Source organism: Balaenoptera ricei, chromosome 2 (assembly GCF_028023285.1).
Source record: "Balaenoptera ricei isolate mBalRic1 chromosome 2, mBalRic1.hap2, whole genome shotgun sequence".
NCBI classification, from domain to species: domain Eukaryota; kingdom Metazoa; phylum Chordata; class Mammalia; order Artiodactyla; family Balaenopteridae; genus Balaenoptera; species Balaenoptera ricei.
In genome coordinates, this window is record NC_082640.1 from 172,510,849 (window position 1) to 172,516,875 (window position 6,027).

The 6,027-nt window shown below is 41.6% G+C and overlaps 1 pseudogene; it reads left to right on the forward strand.

Annotated features, from left to right (window-relative positions):
• Positions 1 to 4,937: 4,937 nt before the first annotated feature.
• On the forward strand, positions 4,938 to 5,381 carry LOC132360187 (trafficking protein particle complex subunit 2-like; annotated as a pseudogene).
• The last annotated feature ends 646 nt before the right edge of the window (positions 5,382 to 6,027 follow it).

Here is a 6,027-nt window from a genome sequence, read left to right on the forward strand (position 1 = left end):
GCTGTGCAGTTTTGTAATTCTTACATCAGGAAAAGTTCTAAAGTGCATTTGATGCATTCTCTATGTGGCAGTATATTTTAACCATGTGAAATTTGAAATGAATTAATGAGAAATTAACCTCCAGTTTACTCCAGGATTGCACTGAGGAAATGGTTTACTGTGATTCTGCTTATTGCTGGGGGAAAATAAAAAAGGTTAATCAAGTTTTCTACCTGACAAGTGAGTCACTGTGCTTATTATCTGTTTATGAGTAGGCAAAAGCACAAAACATTCTTGCGTCCCACTGAGTTCTGCGAGTCCTTTAAAAACTGTACATTAGCCATGGATCTTCCTGCTAACTCTCCCCTGCAGTTTGCTGAGGATATTTTCCATAATATAACTAGGCTTATCACAATTTATTTCTTCACTGCTGGCTCCTAGGACGATTGCCTAGATTTTCAAACCCCAGATTGGAAGCTGTGGTTTGATACAAACTACTTTGGAGAAAATGGACACACTCCCCTCATCCCCTCTTACCTCCCCCCTTTCTTCTCAACCCCCATCCCTCTATGAATATTCTGGTTCCTAAGACTCTTTTGATCAGATTCCCTTATTGTCCCAGTTTTGTGAGAACTCATCAGTGACAGCTTCCAGGGGTGCACTGAGAGTGTACTATGTGTTGAGAACTCTACATCCAATATTTTACTTAATCTCCCCAATATCATATGAAGTAGGTGTTATTATCTCCATTGTACATGAAAGGACTGAAGCTTAGAGAGGCTTACAGCAGAAGAATTTGAATCCAGATGTCTGAGTCCAAAGCCTGTGACCCTAACCACCATACTGTATAGCTTATCTGTTTCCATGTTGTTCTTTCTCTCTTACAGTAAAATCCGAGTGATCCTCATAGAAGAATGGGTCTTACTTGGGTCAAGATGCAGAGGGAGTTTTATTCTTCTCATTTCAGAAGACACTTATGTACCCATTACAGATACATTGCAGATACTTTTTTGGGAAAGGGACAGCCACTATCCCCTGAGGACCCCATGTTAACAGCTGAGAAGGGAATAGCTGTATTGAGCTGCTGTTCTCTGTTAGTCACCATGAAGTCTAGATTCTAATTATTGTGATATCACATAAAATTCAAGGCCATCTGCAAGACAAATGGTCAAAAGGCAGAGTGCTCAGCTTTGCAATATACTATTGTGGTAAAAATATAACACAGGATTTTTTTAAATATAAAAAACGTAGGAGAATGCTCAGTGACTGAGAATCTATATATGGAATTTAATCTATTTTTCCTAAATGACGACTATAAAAGGTTAAGCCCAATGATATAAACTTTACCTTGCTAAATTTCCCCATCAATTTCATGCTGTTCATATTCCATTTCTTTTTACTTCTTAAGCACATTGGAGAAGTATATGAGAAAAAAATGCACACTCATCTTTTTAAATGATATAAGGGATAGTGAACAATAGAAAGAAAAGAAAAACACTCAACCCATTTATTAATTCTTTTAATGAATTTTTGTCAAGTGCTTAATTTTTGCTGGGTTCCAAGAGTACTGGGAAGCTTCTAGTCTAATAGGGGATCCAAGGACAAGCAATGTAATATAGTGAGTATTACAGTAAGAGTTAAGTAAGAAGAGTGAGTGGGCATGACCGCTACTGACTCAGTCTCAGAGGGTCTAGGAAAACATCCAAGAACACTTGCTGTCTCCTATGAGACCTAACGGCTGAGTCGGCCTTAATCAAGCTGGGGGAGGGTGTTTCAGGCTGAGGTGCAACACAGACAAAAGCCTGGCTCCAGTTTAAGGAAATGAAAGTAGTTCAGCGCTGTGGGCACTGAGAGGGAGGAAGTGAGGGCAAAAGATAAAGAATGGAAAGAAGCAGAAGCTAAATCTTAGAGAGTCTCTTAGCTCCGTTAAATAATTTGGACTTTTCTATTAAGGTCAATAAGTAGCTATTAAAATTTTTAAACGAGTGAATGACACGATCAGATTTGTGCTTTAGGAAGATGATTACTCTTGACTCCAGGTCCCAGAGGACACTTGTCTGGGTTGGTGTGCTGGTGCAGTGACACTGACCTTCACCTCTGAGGAAGCTGAGCCTTTGTTTTCCTTGCCTTTGTTGGGCCATAGATGTTGCAATACAACTATGTTTAGACTCTACATACAGAAAACCCATATGCAAATAAAATATCAATTCCTGTAAGGACAAATTCCTGTCTCCCCAGAATGGAAGATGTCTGTTGTAAACAACCTGCTACCAAAACGCTGGCTGATCTCCTTGGTCTCCGCTGCTGGCAGGTTGGGCATTCAAGAGCAGCATTAGCTAGATCAGTGGCGACCCATCAAGGCTCTGCCACACGCCCACTCTGTTCTTGCGCCTTTTGTCCAGCACAGAATCATCCTTCCCCACTGGTCGTTGAGAGACCCCTCTGCAGTGGATGTTCCCTGGGGGACAGTAATATCTGCATACTTTGTGCCCATTCCTATAGGTGAATCAACATACCTCTTCCCCAGACTTGCTTGCCCCTAGTTTTCCAGTCCTTTTCCTTCCAGCCGCAAGGCCAATCATCCATACAAAATGGGTAACCAAGCTTACTGTTCATCACTTTCTTACTGAGTAATTTCCTATCTCTCCCTTGACTAATGGACAGGTCTAAGGTGCAGTTTTTATGTCTTCTCAGGGGATGGACACACAGAATTGAGCGATCAGTCACACCTAGTGGCAGCCTGCTTGCTAACAAATCCTCATGTTGGCTCGCCTTACATCTGCTTTCCCCTTGTCCTGATCTCTGGGATTATTCTCAAACCTTTAAGCTGTGCTTCCTAGGGAGCCCAGGCTAAATGGTTGGCATCAGGAGTGACCCTAGAAATCAAACCATAAGAATGGGATTTTCAAATCTGATTACTAGTGATAGTTACTATTACCCTGCACTGGGTGCATCAGAGTTGGTTGAATATTCATCCAGGCTGTAAAATTTTAGCTGTGACATCACACCAGTGACAGCTATAAAGAAAGTGCCTAAATGTTCTAGATTCATTTTCCCATTCTCACAAGCTGGGAGTGCAATGGGATAAATTACTATGTTGTCACACTTTTCTGAACAAATGGAAGGAAAGCTGTTGGTGATCAGGGGGATAGCTGAATAGGTGCTGTGGGTGCTCAGGTGTATTAGTTCCCTGTGAAATATTTCAGCATTTCTTCTTTCTGATGATTTGGTAACTGATGGCATTTTCCACCTTCATTGATTCCATGCTCTAAATCAGTGAAACTCTACCCTGATGTGTACAACTGAATTGCCTCAGTGCTTAAAAAAATCAATGCATGTATGGACTCCATCATTTAAATCAGAATCTCTAAAAGCGGGGCCCAGATATCTGTGTTTTAAAAGCTCCTCACTGGGGCTTCCCTGGTGGTGCAGTGGTTGAGAATCTGCCTGCCAATGCGGGGGACATGGGTTCGAGCCCTGGTCCAGGAAGATCCCACATGCCACGGAGCAACTAAGCCTGTGCACCACAACTACTGAAGCCTGCGCACCTAGAGCCCGTGCTCCGCAACAAGAGAAGCCACCGCAATGAGAAGCCCGCGCACCGCAACGAAGAGTAGCTCCCACTCGCCGCAACTAGAGAAAGCCCGCACTCAGCAATGAAGACCCAACGCAGCCAAAAATAAATAAATAAATAAAATCTATTAAAAAAAAAAAAAAAAAAGCTCCTCACATGGTTGTAATGTGCAGCCAGGGTCGATGACAGCACTTCCAGACCAACAGAGAGGGGAGGGTGGAGGGTGACTTACATTCATTGAGCAAGCACTGCCATTGGCATCTTCCCTTTTTATACATATGCAGTTTCAATAACAGTGATATGGGAAAGAGTAATCAGATTTCTTCTTGAAGGAACATGCCAACAGTTTGGTAGAAATACTTATATTTGATGCTTGGGGTAAAAGGTGAGTCCTCCCAAGGGCATGTTCAAAACAAAACTGTTTCCAAAAATCGCAGGCATGTGACAAGGAGAGGAATTGGATGGCCTTTGTGGGACTGGGAAAGAGAATGTAAAGAAGAGGGATAGGAAAGAATAAAGCACAAAGTAGCCTGCTGTGAGCCTCCAGATCTTCCACAACTCAACTCCCAGCACTTGGGGTTAGGACACCTTGTTGACACAGTAAGTGTTAAGGTTTCTGCCCAGGTGACATGATCGGTATGAAAACAGCAGCTGGATGGTCAGGAATGTCTCTCCCAAGGCCTATGTCTCAATGTGATAATAGCTAATATTCACTGAGAGTAATTTTAGACATTCAGGAGTTGCAAAAAGAAGTTGAAAGATGCTGTCTGTCCCATTGTGACAGAAAAGAACCTGCTGATGTCAGGAGATCACCTTGGTGATGGGCTCACAGCTAGCGCTACACTTACGGGGCTCCACAGAGAGCCAGTGGGACCAAAAATGCCCCTCCAGGGTGCTAAGCTCTTGAGAGTAATCATGAACCAGCACTTTCCAAAGGGTGTTCTGTGGAACTGGAGTTCCACGGATGTTAAATGAAAAAAATGTACAAGGGTTTCGTGGTCAAAGATGTTGGGCAGAAGGGCTAAATGAAAGGTCTTCCAAAGCCTTTAGTTTGCTAAGTGAGCCTGGTGAGGGTCCAAGAGGGGAAACAAGACTTCAGCTCTCCTGCACGTTCTCATGAAATACCTCAAAGACCCCAGTTCCCTGAGACTCATTTTGGGAAACATTCCTACAGGCCTATGTATGAATGACTGATGACAAATAGATGTTTTGGCAAGAAATGAACAGATATAAGTACACGCACTTATACATTGTAAATTTGCCTTCTTTTTAAATCAGAAACAAAAGTAAGTTGTTTTTCCTTTTTCTAGAAACAAGCCTTCATCAAAACAAACTGTTAGGCCACAGGAACTCACTGGGCGTTTCCATTACCAGTGTCTCGCCACAGGAGCTATCTATTGAAGACAATGTCTGGAAGCTTCTACTTTGTCATTGTTGGTCACCATGATAATCCAGTCTTTGAAATGGAGTTTTTGCCAGCTGGAAAAGCAGAATCCAAAGACGATCACTGCCATCTGAACCAGTTCGTAGCTCACACTGCTATCGACCTCGTAGATAGAACATGTAGCTGTCAAACAACATGTACCTGAAGACGGGGGACAAGTTCAGTGAGTGGTTTGTTTCAGCATTCGTCACTGTGGGTCATATGAGATTTATTATGCTGCACGACGTCAGGCAAGAAGACGGAATAAAGAACTTCTTTACTGATGTCTATGATTTATATATAAAGTTTGAAATGAATCCATTTTATGAACCCAATTCTCCTATTTGATCAAGCGCATTTGACAGAAAAGTTCAGTTTCTTGGGAAGAAACACCTTTTACCCTGAATGCAAAAAATTGGGAAGTCAACAGTGTCACTACAATAAGGTATACTCAGGAATGTGTACATTGTAAGTAACTTGATTAAACAGCCTGGAAAAGTTTTAGTTGTAGTCTCAATTTATCTAAACCTAATCAAATTGCTTTTATATTTAAAAATAGTATATTCAGTTTCTTACGATTATCAACAGATTGATATTTGCTTGTGAACAGTATTATTTATGAAGAGTTCTTTATCGGTAATCTTGAAATATTTTTATTTTAAAAATTGAGAATAAGCTTTTGACTTTCCTCATTCAGATAGCTTGATCTTGTTGTAACAATCCAGAACCAAATGTCATTGTCAAGATGTGGTAGGCAGATTTAAAACCAAAAGCTTCTGCAGTAGGGAATGAAGTTGATAGCATATACATGGGCTCATCTATACATCTGAGATGTTGTGAAAACCTATAGGTAGTATACATAGAAGTAGTATATGTACACTAAGAAGCCAAGAAGCCAGAGCAGACAGCTTTGCAGTGCCAAATGCCACAGGCCTGCCCCTGTCAGAGACTGGGAACGGTGATCCTGCTGTAATCCTAGAATCCTAGATCCATGTTTGTAGAGTGGGAGGCTAGGACCAAAGTGACAGGTTATGTTCTTATGTTTCCTTTC